This window comes from Leptonychotes weddellii, chromosome 12 (genome assembly GCF_054177405.1).
Source record: "Leptonychotes weddellii isolate Sample4059 chromosome 12, ASM5417740v2, whole genome shotgun sequence".
NCBI classification, from domain to species: domain Eukaryota; kingdom Metazoa; phylum Chordata; class Mammalia; order Carnivora; family Phocidae; genus Leptonychotes; species Leptonychotes weddellii.
The window spans coordinates 72,354,298-72,365,869 of NC_138380.1; the positions used below are offsets into that span (position 1 = coordinate 72,354,298).

The following is an 11,572-nucleotide window of genomic DNA, read 5'->3' on the forward strand; positions in this document are numbered from 1 at the left end:
CTTACTTTTTGAAGAAACCTGGTCTTTCTACCAAATTGGATTTTTGCTGACTGCATACTCACAGTGTACTTAACAAGTTCCTCTGTCTCTGTATTGCCCTACAGGTCTTTTGCCCTACAGACCTGACCTGATTCATGTTCAAGGTCAAAGGCTGGCATTATATTCTTCCATTGGGAGGTATATAATGTCTGGCTGTCTTTCATTTTGTCCTGTTTACAGCCACTGGTGCTCAATGGCTAGTATAGATCAATTAATTAACTAAATGTTACAAAATGGTGATATTCTAATTCAGTCAATGAAGGGATAAACTTCCCTTCAACCAATAGTTGATTACCCAGTCGTATAGTTTGTATAGGAAAGTTAGGATAAAGGCAGAAAAGGTTGGACAATTTTTCTTTACCTACCATTTTTCAAAATAAGAAATGGTTCCCCATCATCCTCCAAAGATGACCAATAAGCTTTTGTTTTTATTTTTATTATCATTGCTCTCAAGGATGAAAACAAAATGTGATATTTTTTTTTTTTACTTTTTTGTTTCAAGTTTTTATTTAAATTCTAGTTGACTAGTATAATACTGGTTTCAGGAGAAGAATTTAGTGATTCAAAATTTTATATGTTTTAATTCATTGAAACCATTATTCTTATTAATGCTCAAATTTACCTTTCTTAATGAGTCAAGGACATCTTTGAGTAAACTTATATGTTTCTTATATTCTTTGATAACATCTCTCTATGGCAAGAAAGTTATATATCATTTCCTTAACCTTAAAACAGTATAGGAGATTTATTTAACTTGAATTTTTATTTTTCTATTTATCTCTTTAAAAGTAACTAAATTTAGGATTGCATTGACACTGCTTGATCAACTTTTATCTGATATGTTATCGCTTCTTGGCCTTTTGGCTAAGATCAAGTGGAGTATCAAGTATATTATCTAATATGGCAAACTTTTAATAGCATTCTTAGGTAAAACATATCTTGGAACATTTTTTGAAGATAATGTCAGATCTAAAAGGTGGTAATTAGATGATGATTAATGATTTGACTATTGATTATCTAGGCTTTAAGAGCTGAAAAATTCCCGCATCTACAGTTTAAAGCTTTGATAGCATATTGAACCAAAATAGTTTTCTATCAAAACATAATAATAAAAGTATGATGGCAAAGTGTTGAAATTTTTACCTCCGTTTAAATGACAATTCCAAATAAATTAAAATTTTATTTTTAAAGTTTCATTTTTTATTTTATTTTATATCATATTTTTATTTTATTATTTGTAAAAATTAAGAATTATTTCCATGGATTACTCAATAAAAAATGACCTTCCAACAATTTGATTCTTTGAAGAAAAGTTCAATAAAATTAAACCTATTGTAATCAAAGTAGAAAGAAGGCCAATTTACCATTCACAGGTAGGAAAAAGTAATGTATATGCCAAGATTCAAAGATCTGGAAACGTATCAAAGTGATAAGAATCATGATCAAGTTGAATTATCCCAGGTACACAAGATTGTTTCAATGTTGGAAAATGAATTAATGAAATCTAGTACATTAATATACTAAGGTACAAAAATCATAAGATGCTGGGTAATATTTGATAAAATTCAAAATCCATTCATAACAAAAACTTTATAGCACACTTGGAATGGAGGAATACTTTTTAAATATGCTGAATGTTATCTACCAATAACAAACAAACAAACAAGAAAAACTTTGCTGGTGAAAGGATAGAAGGCTCTTCCTTTGAGACCAGAAAAAAAGCAAGTATGCCTATTGTCACCATTCTCTTCAATGCCTTTGCCAGAGTTTCTAGCCATTGTGTCAAAGCAAGAGAAGAAAAAGACAAGTAAAGGTGTAAGAAGTGGGAAAGAAGAAAAGAACTATAATTATTTGTAGATTATACAACTTTGTGTGTAGAAAATCCAAAATAATCAATTTGTTTTAAAATATGTAAGAGAATTTGTCAAGTTTACTAATTATAAAAACTACACAGAAATAAATTTCTTCTCTGTGAACAAGAAATCATCAGAAAATGAAAATTTCAAGAAATGATTTTTATTAGCATAAAAAGTTTCAAATGCCTAAGAATAAATTAACAAAGAAGTTCAAGACCTCTACAAAGAAAATAATAAAATTTTATTAAGATATTAAATAAGAGCTGAATACAACATTCATTGATTGAAAAACTGAACATAGTAGTGATATACAATTCTTCCCAAATCATAAATCCATTGATTCAATGCAATTAAATTTTTCAAATGTGAGAGGAATTTGATAAGCCAAGTATAAAAAGGGCCAAGGAAGCACAAGGGCCAAGGAAGAGCCCACTGAAAAGCAAGAACAAAATATAAGAACACTTTCTAGCAGATATTAAGACTTATTATAGAGGTATAGAAATTAAGAATATAGTGCCAATGCAGGAGAAATTGGGACAATGGAACAAAATTATCCCTAAATGGACTTTATATACAACAGAGGAGATAAAGCAGGTCTGCAAAAAACCATGAACTTGCAATTAAATAGCCTGAGTCAATTGAAAAACATAAAAATAAATGCTACTGGACCCTGTCACAAATTGCAAAGATAAAATCCATATAATTTAAAGACCTAACATGAAAGACAAATTTATAAAACATATAGAGGGTAATATGGGAAAATAACTTCATAAACTTGGGAGAGGAAAAGATTTTTTAAACAAGGCACACCATCCAGGAGGAAAATTAGGAAAATACTACTACATAAAAATAAGGATTTCTGTTCCTCAGACACCATAAAGAAATTGATAAGGAAAGTAAAAAAAAATTAGAAAAGATATTTGATACAAAAAACAAAAAAAAAGACTAGTGTCAAAAATAATACAAATCTGGGCGCCTGGGTGGCTCAGTCGTTAAGCGTCTGCCTTTGGCTCAGGTCATGATCCCGGGGTCCTGGGATCGAGTCCCACATCGGGCTCCCTCCTCGGGGGGAGGTCTGCTTCTCCCTCTTCCCCTCCCGCTGCTTGTGTTCCTGCTCTCGCTGTCTCTGTCTCTGTCAAATAAATAAATAAAATCTTTTAAAAAAATAAATAAATAAATAAAAATAATACAAATCTGAGGTCAAAGAAAAGCAGCATAAGGGAAATATAGGAAAAACACTTCAACAGATACTTTAGATGAAATCCAAATGGTTAAGAAACATATAAAGAGATGCTAAACCTCATTAGTTTTCAGGATAATTCCATTTAAAGTACAGTGATACATTATGCACATACATAAGGAAAAATCTAGTCTGAGGAAGCCACACATTGAAAATGGAATTCTCATTAAGTATAAATGGTGTAAGTACAAAATGTCACAACCATTTTAGAAATAGCTAGAAATTACCTTGTATGATGAAGATTTCCATACATTACCACTCAATAATTGCACTCCTCGTTACGCACATCAGAAAAACTCCTGAACTTGTAGGTCAGGAGACATTTTCAAGCGTGCCAGGTGGTTATTTAGCCAGTAAGTACTGATACAGCATACCAGAGAAATTTGTTTCTGGTTGGTCCGCCTTCCATTCAGATGGGTTTGACAACTTGTGATTGGTGTATGACCTTGCCATATATACCATTAAGTATTTTGAAAATCATCCTTGTAAGTGTACTTACAGCATTATCATTCAATGTAGCCCCCAACTCAAAACAGCCCCACCAACAATGACATGGATATTTGGTGGTGCAGCAGTGCTGAAGATGAGTATTTTTCAGCAGCGATGCTGAATAAAGAATAATGCAGGACAGTAAAGTGAATAAATGAGAGCTCTACGTATCAGTATGAATGAATTTCACAAATACACGGAGAAAAAGTAACATGCCACCAAAAAACCCAGTGTGATTCTAAGAACCATAAAAAAAAAAACGAAAGGACTGAATAACACAAAAGGAAAAATAGCTTGCCTCCTGGAGGAATAAAGCAGACGTCATTAGAGAATAGTGTTTGGGGGGTTTCTAAACACTAGCAATGTCCTATTTCTTAATCTGTACGGTGATTATATGTATATTTGCATAGCAATTATTATGTAAGCCACACATTCTTTTGTGTATTGTATTTTTCACAATTTAAAACAATTTCAAAAGAGCAAGAACAAGTAATGGTTAAAAATGAAGCCTCTCAAAAAAGAATGAAAAAAATGTGTTTGGCAAAAGAAGGTTAATTATAACTTCTGTAGGCTGTTTCAGTGGAATGATGGGGACAGAAACCAATTTTAAAGAATGGACTCGACAAGTATCTAAATCTTTTTAGACCCTTGGATTGTATCAGGGCAGACTGGAAACTCGGGCAGAAAGTAGACACCTTGGTCCACAGGTGGTATTTCTTCTTCATTTTGGAACCTAAACTCTTGAAAGATTTTAAGGCCTTTCAGCTGGTGAGATCAGGCATGCCCACCAGAACACTGACAACAAGCTCTTCACTTAAAGTCAGCTGACGAGAGATGCTTATCATCTCTACAAAATCCTATCACAACAGGCCTCAAGTCGTATTTGGGTAACTGGCTACTACGGCTAACCAAGTCGACACATAACACTGACCGTCACAGGTATGAAGAAGAAATCTAAAGTTTTTTTGTTCTTTGATTGGTTGGTTGGTCAATTGGTTTGGTTTGACTTGATTTTTAAGATGAGAGAGGATTGAATAAATTGCAAAGTCAAAGGGAAGGACTTATTTGACAGGGAATGATTCTCTACAATCTGGCTACATACAGAAAAGAGGCAGTGAGTAAATTTTAGCATGCAATATGAGAAGATGGCATCTAAGTACTTGTTCAACAACCCCCCTTCAAGAGGAGAAAGGAAAATTTCTCTAAGGGTCGGTTCCCAGCCCTGACTCCGTATTAGAATCATCTGAAGAGCTTTAAAAAACATGGATACCCAAACTCCAAAGCAGACCATTCAAATCGTCATCTCTGTTTTCTGGGCCAAGCCTAAGTGTATTTTCAAAGCCCCCTAGCTATTGTCAGTGTGCAGCCAAGGTATAAAATTACTGCCCTAGTGAAGCAACCAAAAAAGGAGATTATTAGTACGAATGTAGACAGACCGTATGTTTGATATGAGGAGGTTAAGACTGTTTCCTTCTGATGGCTACGAGTTTCTCATTGAGATAAGATATGAGGTCATCTGCCTACAGAGAAGAGGAAGGGAATATGGGTTAGGTTTTTGAAGAGAATAAAGGAGGTTTAAAATAGTCCTGGAGATGAGTGGGAGAGCAAGTAGGAAGAGAAGGATACTGTACATAATGAAGACCCTTTTGAGTTTAGAGACAACACACAGTGACACCTATCTGACTTGCGATATGACTTTCCCCAGCCTTGGCTTGGGGTTTCTATGTAGGGGCAGAGAACAGACATGGTAAATTTTCATGAGAATCAGTCTTAACAGATGGATTAGACAAAAAGATATGCAAGGGAATTAAAGGACAGGGTGACTTTAAATTGTTGGACCGTAGACAGTGTAATCATCAAAGAGGGAAGTAAAGAAAGTAAAGACTGATGGACTGGGGAGAAGACACATAAAAAATCAAATCTGAAGATGAAATAACGAATTCTTCCAGGGCAAATCAGGCAAACTGCAGGGAGAGAAAACTATAAGTAAAGTCTTACAAGGGGACGACAATTTACCAGTAGAACCAAGAGAATAGGAGTTAAGGGTAAGGGAATACTGTCAACAAGTAATGTGTTGTGAAATGCATTGCTTATTTCAGAAACACTGGGCAACTGTATTTCCCAAGTAAAGTTTGCAATGATGAAGAAGAGCTGAAAAGAGAGGTTTGTAAATTATCCAGAATCAGATTGTATAAAGTGCCATCAATTTTGATTTGGGGGAATAATGATATCGCTATGAAATAAGTGTTATGATTCAGAAAAGGCTATATCTGATTCTATATTTTATTTATGAATGGGAAAATTTGCTAGTAAAATATTTCTAGGCATATGTAAGAATCTTTGTACTTCAGAGCATGTTTCCAAAAAATAAGGGATTACCGTTTTCTTCACTGTATACAGAATTGCCCCTGAAAGTTTGAAGCAAGATAGCTGAACCAGAGACAATACTGATTATTAGCAAAATTCACCAATTTTCTTCTGTTCCCTGTGTAATGCCTTACCAAGCTCTTACTGACCTCAAGATGTTCAGTTGACATTTCTGCTTTCAGTGAAGAAAAATTTCTGCTGTGGGACCAGCTTTCTTCTGTTGAGCTGGAGAATTTAATTTTCTGTTCTACCCGTGAAATTCAAGGAACTATTATTGTCAATTGATTACAGTTTTTGAATAGTTCAACTCTTGCCTTAAAAAGGGCTATTCAAATTTACTGCTGTAGCCATTTAAAAGGAAGTCATATACTAATGAGTCACTTCCTTTTAATAGTAGTTAGGACTTGCAGACTAAGTGAGTTATAGCTGCCTAGAATATCGAATTCAGTTATACGTCCCTCAGACATGTGCCGCTCTGACTCGGATTTACACAGCAGCCTCTCGTGGCCTTGCTGCCTCAGCTCTTCCAGATGCATCCTCCACACAGTCACCTGTGACCTCTCTGAAATATGGATCTGGCCATAACAGGTCCCCATTAAAACTTCACAGGGGTTCCTATTGCCAGAACCATGGCAAAAAACTGGACAACATCCTTGACACCATCCTCTCTTTCATTCTCCCCCTCAACCTCAAGCCGTCAAAAAAACCTTAGCTTTCGCTTTCTTTAATTCCCACATTTGGACTATTGCAAATGCTCTCTGTTTAGGGGTACCACTTGCACGGGGAAGTTACCATTGCACTGATCGGAAGTTTCAGTTACACAAGATGAGCAAATTCTCGAGACTGCTGTACAATAGAACGCCTATGGTTAACAATAGTGCACTGGGCACTTACGAAGTTTAAGTAGTGAGTTTCATGTGAAGTCGTCTTACCACTGAAAAAGGGGACATGAGGAGACTTTTAGGGGTGACGAAGATGGGTGGTACCTGGCTCGTGGTGATGCTTTCACAGGTGTTTATATATGTCCAAACTCCTCAAATGTTCCCATGAAATATGTGGCTTTTTGTATCTCAATCATACCTTGATGGAGTTGTTAAAAGATAAAAACGAAAACTTAAGCAGGCAATAGAAGCCTAGAGGAAGGAAGAATGCTGTCTACCGTCTGGTTAAGCTGGGTGAGATTTTAAGGCCATCTTGGTCCCCTGCTTACTTCCTACCCACCCACCATCTCCAGCACCCACTCACATATATGCACACGCATGCACACACATGCACACACGCTTTCCTTTCCTCTGGGAAAAAAAAAAAAGGACAAAAACTAGGTGGATTCAAAGTCAGGAGAAACACTGATAGATCAGAGAACCAGTTCCCTTTTAGAACTTTAGAAAGAGGAAGGTCGGGAGCCAGGGGATGGGCTCTCAGGAGATGCAGTGTGGAGAGAAAAGATGTCAAAGGACTGAGAGACCATAATGGCATTGGTATAACAGTAGAAGACTTTCATCAGTTTTGGTATTCTAGAGAATAGGTGAGGTGAAAAATCACTTGAACTTTCTTGGCCTTATGTGAGATTCCCCTCCTGACTCTAACATTCTGTCCTAGCTCAGACAAGAGTAAGTTTTTTCTTACAAATTTTGGCAAAATCTTTCTTGTCATTGAGTATTTTTTTTTTAAAGATTTTATTTATTTATTTTACAGAGAGAGAGAGACAGCAAGAAAGGGAACACAAGCAAGGGGAGTGGGAGAGGGAGAAGCAGGCTTCCCGCCGAGCAGGGAGCCCGATGTGGGGCTCGATCCCAGGACCCTGGGACCATGACCTGAGCCGAAGGCAGACGCTTAATGACTGAGCCACCCAGGCGCCCCTACATTGAGTATTTTTTGTCAATGAATTTAATATTAAGTGATCACTGTTACACAAAATAAATGTTACATAATAAAAATATTTTACAGTAAATGTATTGAACTTGTGAAATACAGAGAGAAGGAGAAAATTATTCTCAGATAAGGTTTTATCACCTTATGATCTTAGTATCATCATTCAAGTGATGAAAATACTTGTATTGATGAAGAATCTGAAAAAGAAAGAAAAAAGCTTAAAGAAAACCAGCATAGAATACTGATTAGCTAGTGCCCCAGAAATAGTCTGAAGTTTAGAATCTGAAATAGAAATAACCCTGAAAGTGAGATGTTGTTATTAAACTGACCAAAAGCATATAAAAATTTTAAATGAGATCTTAGAATTAAGGTTGGAAAATCTACAACCTCATCTCAGGAAGGTACATGGTAATCAAAGAAAGAGTGCCAGCCATGAAGTGGGTTAATTAATATTTTCCAAAAGATATTCACTCTCAAAAATGTGAGCACATGACTGAGACAAATTAGTAGTTTGGAATTTTCAACCTGCTCTCTATCACTTTTCACACCTTTTCAGCATTATACCACCACTTTCTTGAATTACATTAAGAATGACTTCTTTGAGGGCACGCCTGGGGGGCTCAGTCGGTTAAGCGTCTGCCTTCAGCTCAGCTCATGATCCCAGGGTCCTGGGATTGAGACCCCATTGGGCTCATTGCTCAACAGAGAGCCTGCTTTTCCCTCTTCCTCTGCCTGCTGCTTCCCCTGCTTATGCTTGCTTGCTCTCTCTCTCTCTGTCAAATAAATAAATAAAATCTTAAAAAAAAACAAAAAACAAAAAATGTTGAGGAGTGCCTGGGTGGCTCAGTCGGTTAAGCACCCAACTCTTGATCTCAGCTCGGGTCTTGATCTCAGGGTCCTGAGTTCAAGTTCCGTGTTGGGCTCCATGCTGGGAGTGGAGCCTGCTTAAATAAAAACAAACAAACAAAAAAACACCTTTCTCTTGACTCATTTGCTGCCCATTTAATATAATTTCCTGCCCCTCCCCCTGAGAGTCACTATAATTAGCCAAGTTTTAAAATAAGATTTTTAAAAATTCAGTCTGAGTCAATATCTGAATCTAAAAATACGCAATCAACAAAGTAACGCTCACTTCCTGTGGAATTTACTGTGCTTCTGGTAGAACTCTGTCTTGCTACCTAATTCTGGTATTGATAATTTCCTTCTGAACCTCATGACTTGAATCCATAGTTGCTATAATTCTTGGCTTCCAGGTTTTAAGCACAATAGAAAGGTATGGGGAAAAGTCAAAAGGCAAGGCAATAAGCATCAATATTATCTAATCTTTACTTATGATCAAGAAATACCAATGTAATGGCTGTGGCCATTCCATTCATGTACAATGCTAGTTCTGAAGTGGCCAGTGACAAAAGTGGCTAATCTCAACTGGTCGGGTCATGTGTCTAATTCATTGTTCAGTGCCTTTCCTTTGGTGGATGCTTTCTGCTAGATATTAACCTATGATCCAAAAACTGTACTCACTGCCAACTCCCGAGTGTCCATCCACATGCTCTCTCAGGTGTTGTGCTTTTTATATGATAGGAATTGGAAGATGCATTAATTTGTCTTTTACCTTGTAGGCGAGATCTCAAATGCCCCTGACCACTAGACCCCTACAAACTTGACTAAAATAGCAGGTCCCTGATATAATGTCTTAGCAAAGCCTCTAATGTACTAGCCACCTGTTTTTTGTTGTTGTTGCTGTTCTACCCAACTCAGCATGATGTCATCAGTCTGATAATCTGTGGAGTGTTCAGATGGTCCAGATTTCTTCTGAATAAATTATGACAAAGGGGTGGAAGAGTTAATAGAGTCCTGAAGAAAATCTAGAAATGAATAATTGCTGTCCATTACATATAAATGTTAACTTTTCTTCGATTTTTTCTGACCCTAATTAAAAAAAGTATGCATTCGCAAAACCCAAGTCTGTATATCATGTGCCTGAAGGCTTCCTGAGGCAGCTGTGGCCAGAGCTGTTACTTGGCTGAACGGCCAGTGGTCTACATTTTCCAAGATGCATTCAGTTTCTTCAGGAGCCAGAGCAGTGAATTAAAAATATGTTACGGCCATGCCCCTGCATCCCTGAGGTCTCTAATGGTGGTGCCAGCTCCTACCATTCCTTCCCATCCCCAGGGATGCTTTGATTAATCATCTTGCCAATCATCTATCACTTATGCCTGGCCTGTAAGAGCTCCCCTTGGCAGTGAGTTTGGTCCGTTTTGGGGGATCTTTACCAGGGTGTAAAATAAAGTATTCCAAGAAAATACTGCCACGTCAATAAAATGTTCATATTTGGTTTTTAATTCCGGCCCTCTTGATGAAGCACCCTCAACACCCAGTACCAGAACTACTCTCTTGGTGAGTGTTTGCAGATGGTAGCTCATTCTTGCAGCTTCTTCGGTGTAGAATGTCATTCCTCCCTTATCAGGACCATCTCTAGGTAGATTATGCTAGAATTTAATCATAATTGACAGCCTGGTAGCCAGGACAGGGATAAGGGTAACAGTTGAGAGGACCACCTACTGTCTTGCAGCCTCCTTCCGCATGTGAGAAATGCTAGCTCTCATTAAGGTGGGACAGCCTCCTCCCCTGTATAAGTTCTTAGGGTCAGAGGGATCTGATGAGCTATAATTCTCAGCGATGCTGTTAAAGCAAAAATTTCACAGGACTGTGTTGAACAGGGTTAGGAAGACTTTATTCAAGGCTATTGAAATAAAGGAGAGAAGCCAGAACCAAGTCTGACTCCAACTCCACGCAAACAAAAGGCAGGAAGGTTTTTAGGCTCTGGGGTCAACCAGTGGAAAAGTGCTGGGAGGCGTGGGGGCTGGAAGGGTTGATGGATAGGATGTATCTAACATACTGGGTTAGCAAATGTTTTTCTCTCTTACTAGGCCATTTGTGTTTATTAATTGGTGTCCATGAAAATTAGGCTCCTACCCTCCCAGAGACTGGAAGATGGTGCACTGTCTTCCCTGATGATTAGGTTTTGAAAAGGATGGCTCTCTGGTCCTAGAGAAGGATTTCTCTGAGTTGAAAAACAGTCAAGAGGCTTTTAAAAAGATTTATATCTCAAGGAGGCAAAGAAAAAATTACAGTTACACACTTTCCAAAGTAAATGCTCTAAGGAAAGAGAGGTCAGGAGCTTAGAGGTAGGAAGAAGTCTCTCTAAAGTTTAGTCACCTTGAGGAGAACATTAAGGCCAACTACATCAGCACTCACTCAGGTGTTCCAATTCTGTCAGAGTTCCAGATTTTTCCAACTACTGTCCTGACCTCAGGGCACCAGTATGGTCTTTGCTGAATATTTCAATGTCTCTGGAGCTCGGCAATTCTAACAGGAAATCTGGTTCCTCTACTGTATCTGTTCTTGCCTTGCAGGAAACAAGGCTTTCTGTGTCAACTACCCTAGAGGCCCTCTGGCTGTCACCCTTAAATCATAGCTATCTGTTAACTGCCCTCAATTTATCCTTATCCCTCTATTAGGCATCAATTCCATTTAATGGTAAACAGTTAACTCTGCTGTCCTTATAGGCATTATTCACCCTCTGTTTTTCAAATGCTCCAGTCACCACACTGTTAAGAATATTCCTCTCGGGCGCCTGGGTGGCTCAGTTGGTTGAGCGACTGCCTTCGGCTCAGGTCATGATCCTGGAGTCCCTGGATCGAGTCCC

The 11,572-nt window shown here is 37.6% G+C and overlaps 1 pseudogene; it reads left to right on the forward strand.

Moving 5' to 3' along the window:
• The first annotated feature begins 883 nt into the window (after positions 1 to 883).
• Positions 884 to 977, forward strand: LOC115939712 (U2 spliceosomal RNA; annotated as a pseudogene).
• Positions 978 to 11,572: the final 10,595 nt, after the last annotated feature.